The following is an 11522-nucleotide window of genomic DNA, read 5'->3' on the forward strand; positions in this document are numbered from 1 at the left end:
TGAGAAAGTATGCTCGCCAATATGATTTTTACAGTAGAATCGGTCTGGGTCTAGCTGTTTGGGCCTGTGAAGTGGACAATGTGACACAAGTGTGAACAAGAGATGGATATATCGAGTGTTCCACGTGCAGTGTATCTATTGAAATATTTTCATAAATCTGTAGTGTTCATTGGGTGGAATATAAACTGTAGTGCTCCTTCCTCATATATTTCTCCGATGCATTAAATATTTGCATCACTTTCTCAATCATATGGAAGATCACTGAACATACAGTTCATGGCCCATGGTGATTCAGTTTATTGGAAATAACTTTAGAAAAAAGAGAGTGCATCAAAAGGAAAATGTGACATAAACCAAACCGATAATACCCAACGGCGCAGCAACACACGCGTTTGCTTCTAGTAAAATGTATGTGAACTCAAAATCAGGAGGAGACGAGGACTTGTTGGAACATGTGTTATCGAATCAGGAGGAGGACGCCCGACGATGGCTGTTTTGGCACTTCGAATCCACGAACCAGCATGGTGACTTATTTTTTTTTTAGGAATCGAACCAGCATGACTTGGCGCAAGTATTCGATTGGTAGGTGGATAGTGGAGGGGTTTGTTAGTGCCCGTGTTGGGATGACCATCAAGAGTGAATATGGAAGGAATCATTAAGATTTGTAGGGTCCGTGATGTTATGGTCTCGATTTCAATAGATGAAAACTTTGTGCACCTGGCAGGCGATAGTGAAGCCAGTGTAGTAAAGGGGGTTGTCATGTTAGCAGGTGCCAAAAATATTGACGGCTTCCTATTACTGCAACTAACTTGATTGGACGAGTTGCCACTTGGCCTCGATCTGCCTGTTGCTGATCTTGTTGTCCTACTGCGGCCACTTTGCGAGTTGTCGGCCACCTAATATTTGCTATGGTAAATGGTGCTGCTGGAAGTGCCGTTCTTTCTGCACTTTTCAGAGACTTGACTAGCATGTAATGGAGCTGCAATGCAGATAGGTGCGTCAAATTTTCTTTCTACCAGGCACCTAGCATGTAAGTTCACATTTCACCGAGTTCATATATAATTCTTCTCAGACTTGGTGGTCAGAAATTACATTCTGCCTCGAACTTTTACTTGTTGATTGAGGAAAGTGTGTGAAAAGAAAGAGAAGTCATTTTTTTTAAGATGCAAGTTGTAAGTTCAATTTCATCCACTGTTTTATACTCCAATTATCTACACTGAGTTGGAATCAGACAATTAGCAAAACCATAATTCAACGGTATCCATTGTTTTTCTTTTCGTGATGAACTCAGTGTGGTATTCATGCATGGATCATACCTTCAATGCAAAAGTAAATAGTTGTAAAATATGGCATTGTGTAATAACCCAATATAACCTTGCAACTGAAATGTTGCTGTTAGAAATTCTCCAATAACATCCTCATGCATCATTCGTAGAAACATCAACCATATCTGTGGGCGCCAAATCACAGCTCAGTAACTAAATTAAAAAATAGTGCTGATTGGTAGTCCTTGAAATTATTTTATTGATGTGAGTCGAAACTTGAAAATACTAAGCAATTAAATTGCTTGCCGGATGAGAAAATGACTAGAATTTATTATTTTAGGATCCTTGGTTGGAGGGTACAAGAGGAAGATTCAGGTTTCGGCCTATGAGAAGCCAGCTGGAACAAGTAGGGACGAGTGCTTGCAAAGGGAGAGAGATCCAACCTGTTGGTACTGGTGAATGATGCACTTGGTCCAATCTGTAAGCTTTGTCAAACCACACCTGAAACTGCAATCCACCTGGTGGCTTCCTGCTCCTTCGCTAGAGAGGTCTGATATTTGCTGCTGCCAAGATTAAACCTGAGATACTCTTTGGCGCATTCGCAGCTCCCCTCAAATCCGGCTACTTGGTGGATCTGTTCACTCCAAGACTCTTGTTATGGCACTGCTAGAAGGAGGGCGCGAGAGGGCCGGCCGGGGGCCTTTTTGCCCACGGTCGAGCAAGAGGGAAGGGGATTTCCTTCTTAATCCTTACTTGATTAGATTGATACATCTTCTCTCTTTATATAGAGAGGTTTACTTGACTCCTAAGCAAGGCTTACTTGATCTCTAAGCAAGCGACCCTTATCTCTAATTAACCCTAAGACTAACGGGCTATACCGCCAGCCCAGGCCATTAGGCCCATTACGTACTCTAACACTACGACCGGGCAAGAGGGAAGGGGATTTCCTTCTTAATTCTTGCTTGATTAGATTGATACATCTCCCCTCTTTATATAGAGAGGTTTACTTGACTCCTAAGCAAGGCTTACTTGACCCCTAAGCAAGCGATCCTTATCTCTAATTAACCCTAAGACTAACGGGCTATACCGCCAGCCCAGGCCAATAGGCCCATTACGTACTCTAACACTACACCCCACCTGGACATGCAGCTTGTCCTCGAGCTGCAGCCTAACCAACTTATAACCATGACTCGACGCAACACAAACCTAACACCTAAAAACAAGCCTTTTACATCTTGGCTTGTTTTATTACTCTCAACCTGAAATGGACTGGGACGATTTATTTTGGACCCCTTAACAAAAAGTGGACACCATCCGCACGTCGGACGTGCACGTGTACAGCCACCTGGATCCCATGGACACCATCTGGACAAAAGGAGTCCATGTGTATGGCCACCTGGAAGTGGTCGCAAGAGTGACCAGCAGAGACGGCCTCGCGGCGGCCGGCGGAATGCAGTTGTGCTACGCGGTGCGCTCCTGTTGGTAACACCCTGCCTTCTCCCCACCGGACGGCTGTTGGTCTACACCGCACAAAGAAGAGTGGAGAGCTTTCGATGAAGAATGACGAGGAGGGGTACGCCCCCCAACCGCCGATGTCGCAGACTTTGAGGTCGCTGCCCGCGGGGAAAACAGCAATGCCCAAGATCCCCGACGCAACGGACGAAATCGAGGTCCTTTGCGCGGTGAAGCGTAGCTGGGAGGAGCGGCAGCTGTAGACCACGCATCTCCCGCACACGCCAACACGCTAGGAGGCCGCGGGCCGCTGCTACAGCCTCACCGCCGCCGACACGTGGCGGGTAGTGATCCAAGACGGAAGCGGTGACGGCAACGGCGGGTACTTGATCTGCTCGATGGGGACGCCCTGGGGAAGCAGTAATGGCGACGGTGGGAACTTGATCAGGTGGATCGGGACTCCCGCCGGCGCGGTCGATGCGGGGCCGGAGCTGACCGGCGGTGGCTGCTGCAGCAGAGCGCCGGGCGGGGCGGTGGTGGCGGTGGATGGCAGCTGCAGCGGCCCGGCGGGGATGCCCTAGGGCAGCGGCTGCTGCGGTGGAGCGCCGGGCGCAGCGGAGGCTGCCAGGAGCGGTGGCTGCCACTTCAGTCAGGGCGGGGCGGTGGATGCCAGCTGCAGCGGCCCGGCGAGCGCGGCGGAGGCCGCTTGGTGCAGCGGCTGGCACGGCAGCCACGGCGGTGCGGTGGCGGCGATGGGCAGCGCAGCCGGGTGCGGCCTGTAGGACCCGGCCAAGAACAGGCGGATCTCCTGGGTGAGGGCGCGACGGAGGATCCCGGCAGCGGAAGAGACGGGTTGGGCGGCGGTGAAGACATGATCGAACCGAAGCTAGCTAATACCAAATTGTTATGGCGCTGCTAGAAGGAGGGCGCGAGAGGGCCGGCCGAGGACCTTTTTGCCCACGGCCGGGCAAGAGGGAAGGGAATTTCCTTCTTAATTCTTGCTTGATTAGATTGCTATATCTCCTCTCCTTATATAGAGAGGTTTAGTTGACTCCTAAGCAAGGCTTACTTGACCCCTAAGCAAGTGACCCTTATCTTTAATTAACTCTAAGAGTAACAGGCTATACCGCCAGCCCAGACCATTACGCCCATTAGGTACTCTAACAACTCTACCACGGCTGCTTCAAAAAATGCGCAGAATGCAACAGTGATGCTCACCTGGTGGATGATCTGGAAAGAGCGGAATGCTCTCATATTTGACCATAAAGCCACAAACGCTGACCAGCTCACAGACAAAATCAGGCAAGAACCAGCATTCATGAACCCCCCCCCCCCCCCCCCCCCCCCCCCCCATGAACTGCTTAGACCACACCCTCTTCCTTTTTTTTGAGAAATTTGATACGGATGTGCCTATCCTTCATATTTTCTCATGGATCTGCCAGTTTTCTGAATGAATGAAAAGTAGCACTGGCTACACTTCCTCAAAAAGGATAAAAGAAAGCTGAAAAGCACGAATACATACAACCTAACAGCATCAGCATATGTTATTGTGTTAGGTAACTCATATTGCTGACTGACACTTGGATCACTCATGCATATGTTGCCGAGTAACCCTTTGATCATGGGAGCACTCATGTCACGGCTGACCTCTTCAGGACTCTCGTTCAGAGAAAGTATGGTGTTTGTCTGTTCTATCCCTTCAACGAACCGTAGGCGGGTCGCTGACACGGAAACAAACTTTTGGCTGCCAAGTTCGAGTGATCCCGGCACACCAAAAGTCGCATCATACAAAAGAGTAAACCCCGAGGAGATTCTGGTCGCAAATATTAGGACTGCAATATTTTCCACCTCTAAAATCTTGTTCCCAGCTGTGTACAAGAACCAAAGAATTGCTAGATGGGAACTTGTTTGCTCCAAAATTGAAATGGACAATCCAAGTATAACCATTCTGTAAAAAACTAGTCGAGCAGTTATGTGCTCTATTTGTTTTTGGAGGGGAGTCAGCAGGGATGCAGTTTTGTGCTCTGCTTCTCAGTTCGGCCTAACAGAGTTCAGTGGTCACTCCGACGAAAACAAGCCCAGATTGGTGGCAAGCAGTGTGCGGTGACACCGCCGGCCGGCACCAGCCGGGTACCCTGTCATCGTCTCGGACCGCCTGCATCCTCCTGCACACTACTGTCTTTTTCTCTACATGTTCCGAACAAGCTTGGGTCTTGCAACTCGGCTAAGATGACACCCAAGTATTTGTTTCTTTCCCGTCGCCTCCTAGTCATACATATTTACTAATATGGTCTTGGTGTTGTATCCGACCTAAGCCCCCATGTTTATGTGCCCTAAACCTAGTTATTATACGAAATGTTCGAGACAGAGCAATGTGGATGTGGAAAGCACGGATGAATGTGACATGACGGATTTTCATGTGTTTGCACGCAAAGATGTGGTCAAATATATAGGCAGGGAAGGTATTGCTTAGACATGTAAGGCTTTGTTTGGTTGTTGGGGAGATAATGCCCAGGGGAGAGAATTTTCCGGCATACATGGATCCACGGACGAGAAGACCACGGGTGTGATTGTTCCATGTCATCGTTTGGTCGTCGACTGATCGACGGGTGAGAAGATCACGGGAGGTTGTTGCTTGAGGAGAAGAGCGACTCACGAGCAAGAAGCGGAGAGATCAGTTCGGCGGGAGAATTCTCCTGGTGCCCAGAGGCGTGGGAGAGAAACCCGGGAATATCGGCAGGATCGGGGCGCAAACTTCCCCTCCGACGTGCCGCCAAACGCGGTAGCAAGAAAACCGGGCCATTAATGCCATGCGGGGTTCTCGCCCAGGGAAAAGAAGGGGATCCCGGGAGGATCCCGCAGAACCAAACAAGCCCTAAAGGTAGGTGGGGAAATTAACAAATCGCACTAGGTAGAGGTTGCAGTGTAGTTTTTCTATTTTCTTTTCAGATTTTACCATTCTATTTCAAATTTCAGAAGGTCTGAGTTATGATGTCTAGCATTGTGATCAAGAGGAAAATCTGAGGAAATTATTTCGGCAATCCGCATGTTTCCTTAGCAAGTTTAGCCCCCAATTTCTAGTAACAGAAACAAAAATAAGCTACCACAAAAATGGTAATCCATGGCTTTTCTCTGTTTTGAAATATTCCATGCCTAAAAATGTCTGGAATAAATATGGAGCACCTTGAAACTTGTTGCCATGGGTCAGTTCAGAGCACAGCACAGTGCCCGTAGACAAAAAGTGCAGCCAAGTATCGAGCCCACTACACGACCGTATCTTTACCGGTGGCCAGGACCAACTCGCTCCTATACACAATATAGTTTCTCGGTTACTTTTTCTTCCAAAAAATATACTAAGTACAAATTAGACGCACAAGCACGGGCACGCACACCAATCTACTAAAACTCTAAGGGCATCTCAACACAGACCGTCAAACCTTCCGCAAATGTCCGGACCGTATTTTGCCTTCCAGCTGGGTCTTGTATTGTGCGGACCGGACACATTTTTTCCCGCAAACCAGAAATAAAGTGGGGTTTTGTGGGCGTTTAAACCGATGCCACGTCCGCATCTGACTAACCTGACCCATCCAAAACCCTCTCCATCGCCTGCGTGCTTTCCCGTCTGACTCTGGTCAGCGCCACTACAGAACGTCAGCGCCGCGTTCATGGCTACCTAAAAACGCACCTTTGTCATTGTCTTAACTTTTCGATGACAACATGGACTTCTCCTCATCCTGGCGATAAGGCTAGCTACCGAGCAACAAATTTCCTTCTCTGTCTCGGCCGGATCTTAACGGGCCTGCTCCTTCGCAGCCGAGTCAAGGTGGAAGATGTAATCCCCCGCAAAAGAAAGGTGGAAGATGTCATGATAAAGATGTATGCAGCCTAGAGGATGGTGAGATGAGAAGGATTGGAGGAAGGTGGGTTGAGGTCGCATTGAAGCAATGCGACTAGGTACACACAGAGTAGTCATCGACTTCTTGGGTCACACCAAGGCTAGTTATGCTTTTAGTCCTAAACCACTGGTTTGCAGGAATTTTCTTTCTGATGTGCAAGTGTAGGCTTTAGCAAAATCAGCCTAAGTAGGATTAAGGTAGTCAGAGTTTACTTTAGGGGTATATGATAAGTATCATAGGTACGGTTAGCACGGACCATCATGTATGCATTGGTATGCTAGGGGAAAATAGGGGGAACCGAAGAGGAGCTCTGCACCCGCTTAAGAGGCGGTGGTGTCATGCCTAACTCTTCTAGACTTCACTGATCACCCCGTGGGTTCTTCTCCCCAGTAAACGGTGGGGAGGGAATCTCGGTGGCTTGGATCCATCTAGTAGTTTAGATTAGGGTTTCTTTCCTCACAGGACGATCTTAAGGAGGATGACATTGTCTCATCTTTGACCTGGTCTTCTGGGTATTGATCCTCAAATTGTTCCGTCAGGATGGAGTCAACGGAGCTCCGGCTTAGGTTCCTTCGCCTCCTTGGGATGGCGAGGCTAGGGTTTCTCGTACTACATTCACGAGATAAGGTGTCGGGCCCTTTTGATCGATTCAAATATTTTAATGACAGCGACTATGGCTCTGGTCCCTGGTCCTTGAGGGCACGTGCACAAATACTCTCTGACTATCATCAATAAGGTCAAGCCAGCTCTGGTAGGGGTGCGTTGACAATAGCATGCTGACGGGTTCTGGCCACCGTAGATGTCATTTGATGGTCAAAGGACTTCATTGTAAATTTTATTTTGTTTGGAATGCTTTGTACTTCCGGTGAACTTTTATAGTACATCAGGATCCTCCTTTCCACAAAAGAAGAGAGAAAAACAGTAAGGAAAATTTCTTACATGTCATATGAGGTTAAGATTCATTTGCAGACGCTAGTAAACATGGCCGACAACGATTAAGCTAGAGACGGCCCTTTTCCTTGATATAAGATATGCGTGTATGGGAAAAGCACCATTGTAGCAACACGATGGTTCTTGCTGGGCTGAAAAAACAACACTTATATTTGTTTCTTTTCATATGGCTCCGAGTCATACATATGTTACTAATATCATTTTAATTTGTACCCACCATCATCTCCCATATTTTTTTGTATTGAAACATTGTTTATCATATGAAACGCTCAAGGGAGTCATTTGAAAATTGTAAAGCGTGGATGCATTAGAGATGCCGACCTTTCCTGTATGTGCACGAAAAGATTGGGTAAAATATATAGGAGGGGAAGTATTACTTACACATGTGAGGTAGGTGGGGGAATTAACAAGATGCACCCAGTGGTGGTGGTGATGGTGTGGTCTCCGTACCAAAACATGTAGATTTACCACCCTTTTCAGTTTCCATGGCTCCAAGTTATGATTCCTACCAATGTGATCAAGAAAAATGATTGAAGAAACTATTTTCAGCAACTCCAATGTTTTCTTTAGCACGGTTACCGTCAATTTCCACTAACATAAGCAAATGGCTTGGATACCAAAAGAAACAACAATACATGGCTTTTATCCTTTCTGAGATGAAGACATAATAATATTGGAATATATTTACTCTAGTGCACAACGCAGGTCGTCAAAATTAAGTTGATAAATGCACATGGCATGGTGCAACGATAGTTTATTCACACTTGAAACACTCCAGTGAGTAAGTCTCGACAATATTAACAATATGCAACCATTGCTCATCACGTTCACCGGAACTACAAATAGCCACTCCTCCATTTAGCGTTGCCTGCGACTATGATGGACTATGACATGGCAGGTCGACAAGGCAAACTGGCACGAGCCATCTAGATAGCTTCATCATGCCATATGTCGATGAGGACGTGATGACATGTGGTTGAGGAAAAGTTCTACTTAGGCCACTCGTCATCTTCAGACTAACCTTTGTGTGGCCTGTTTTGATTGGGTGGGGGCCTACATAGAACTAAATTAAGATGTGGTCCACCTTTCCTAGCCATGTTCTAGGCGGCCACACTCCCTAGCCATGCTCTAGGGCCGGCCCTAGATGTGGAAGCCTAACTTGTTCCATATAAAACATCCGTGGGTGCGAAAAGAATCTTCAGAGTAACAAGCACTAGTAGAAAACAGGGCTTTGGTTCGGCCAAAAAAGAGCATTAATCCCGGTTGCATTACGAACCGGGACTAATGTGAGCATTAGTCCCGGTTCGAGCGGCTAGGGCACCATACAGGCATTAGTCCCGGTTCAGATGGGACCTTTAGTCCCGATTGGTGCCACGAACCGGGACTAAAGGGTGCGATGCCCATTATTACCGGTTCGTGGCACCAACTGGTACTAAAGGTTAGACCTTTAGTCCCGGTTCGAGCCACCAACCGGTACTAATGGATCAAAATGTTCAGAACGAAAATCCGCATCTGATTTTGACAGCCTACGGCCTGTTCGCAAATTTTTAGAATCCTCAAATTCTAAAAGGAAAAAAAGTTATGCTCAAATTTCTGTTTTTTTTTGAATTTTTGTTAAATCTGGTCAAACTATGGTCAAACTACTTATTCAAGAAGTATTAGTGTTACTAGATAATTATTCAAGAATATTAGTGTTACTAAATAATTATTTCAGTTTTTTTGAATTTTGGTCAAATCTGGTCAAACTGTGGTCAAACAATGGTCAAGCTAATTATTCAAGAAATATTAGTGTTACTAAATAATTATTTTAGTTTTTTTTTGAATTTTGGTCAAATCTGGTCAAACTACTTATTCAAGAAATATTAGTATTACTAAATAATTATTGTTTTTTAGAACAATAGTTTCAAACTCAAACAGTGAAATGTGTGACTTCATGCTCAAGCTAAATTCCTGAGGGTTAATAGGATTGACATCTTACTATTGTCAGGAAAACAACAAGTGCAGACTTGGAAACGAGGGAGAATAGAACCCGGAAGTTAAGCGTGATCAGGCTGGAGTAGTGAGAGGATGGGTGACCGTCCGGGAAGTTAGATGATTTGGAATGATGAGGGGTGATTAGAGATTAGAGGCTAAATTGAGCAGTGATGAAGGGTGATTAGAGATTAGAGGTTAAAAAAATTCAGAAATTGGAAATTCAAAAAAAAATTCAAAAAAATTCATAAAATTTCTTTTAGTACCGGTTGGTAACACCAACCGGGACTAAAGGTGGACCTCCAGGCAGCGGCCACGTGGAGGGCCTTTAGTCCCGGTTCGTGTAAAAACCGGGACTAAAGGGGGAGGCTTTAGTAACGACCCTTTAGTCCCGGTTCCAGAACCGGGACTAAAGGCCCTTATGAACCGGGACTAAAGGCCCTTTTTTTATTAGTGAAGCCTGCTCTTTGCCAGATACAGAAGTAACATCATTTCTAGTATTTGTTCCCTTCCCCGTGCCTCCCAGTCATACCTCTCTAGTATAGAAAGCAAGTTATCATATCAAATGTTGAAGATAGAGTTATGTGGACGTGTACACTGTGTATGAATGTGGGATGATTGGCTTTCTTTCATGTGGACGTGGAGGTGGAGTCAAATATATAAGAGGGAGAGTGCTATTTAGACATGTGAAGGTAGGTGTGAAAATTAACAAGACGCGCCAAGTTGAGGTGGCAGTGTGGTCTATGTATGAAATGCGATTTTACAATTCTGTTTCAGTTCGCACAGATTGAGTTATGATGTCTGGCATTGGTGATCAAGAAAATTAAATGCAGAAATTATTTTCTGGAATTCTCATGTTTAATGTAGCATGTACAACGCTCACTTTGCCTTTTCATTATAAAAGCAAAACATGTTATCCATTGGGGTGTAGGGGTAATAGCTGCGATGGGGAGACGCGTTTGGGCAGGAGGATGACAGGTAGGAGGAGTAGAACAGGGCTGCAGGCAAGGAAAACCTGGACCGGTAATTGCAAGGACGTCATGGCCGGAGGTGAATAGAGAAATGACTAGCATAGCCCACGCGGCGGCATGCCGCGCTCATCGATACGGTATGTCCATATGAAGTGTGTTTATTATTTACAACAAGTATTATTAGTTTAAGATAAAAGAACCCTGGATGTTGTCAACAATATGTATGGACCTATGCCTAAATCACTAATTTATGACCATACCGCTGGATGTTGCAGTTCTTTTTTGTCTGATTGGTGACTAAGTTTCTTTCATTGCATAGCAGTTAAAAATCATTTTCTCAGCCAGAAGCCAGTCAAAAGTAAACACATTTCAACGCGCTTTAGACTGATCATTATCTTAGAACATTCAGCGGGAAATCAAACATACACAGAGAGACATAGCTAGTGTGATGGGAACATACCACACAAAGAAAAAGTACAGTGATCGTAGTTGTTTCTCTCCAAAATATGCACTGGGAGAGAAAAGTAAGCTTTCCAAATCATACACTCAAAGAAAAATATAAAATGTCTGTGTAAAGTTGGTGTGCAGCAGAAAAGAATAAATACTGAAAATGACAACTCACAACTATACCTTGCATTGTCCTGTTGACATGGTGATCATTTTACAGCTAGAACATGACAGTGCAAACTTCAAAATTAGGTTGCTAAATGCACCTAATATGTTACACCGATAGTTTCTTCACACTTGAAACACTCCAACTAATATCACACTTGAAACACTCCAATTAATAAGTCTCGATAATATTAAAAACATGCAAACATTGTTTGTCTCGTTCCTGAGAGCTACAAAGTAGCAAATCCTCTATTTTAGTGTTGACTCGAATCGACCATGCAGTGGCAGTTCGACAAGGCAAACCGCCGCGAGCCATCCAGTCAGCCTTATCATGTCATATGCCGAAGAAGACACCTTAATCCGGCTGACGAAAAGTTCTACTTAGTCTGCCATCTTCAGAGTAA

Source organism: Aegilops tauschii, chromosome 7 (genome assembly GCF_002575655.3).
Source record: "Aegilops tauschii subsp. strangulata cultivar AL8/78 chromosome 7, Aet v6.0, whole genome shotgun sequence".
NCBI lineage: Eukaryota > Viridiplantae > Streptophyta > Magnoliopsida > Poales > Poaceae > Aegilops > Aegilops tauschii.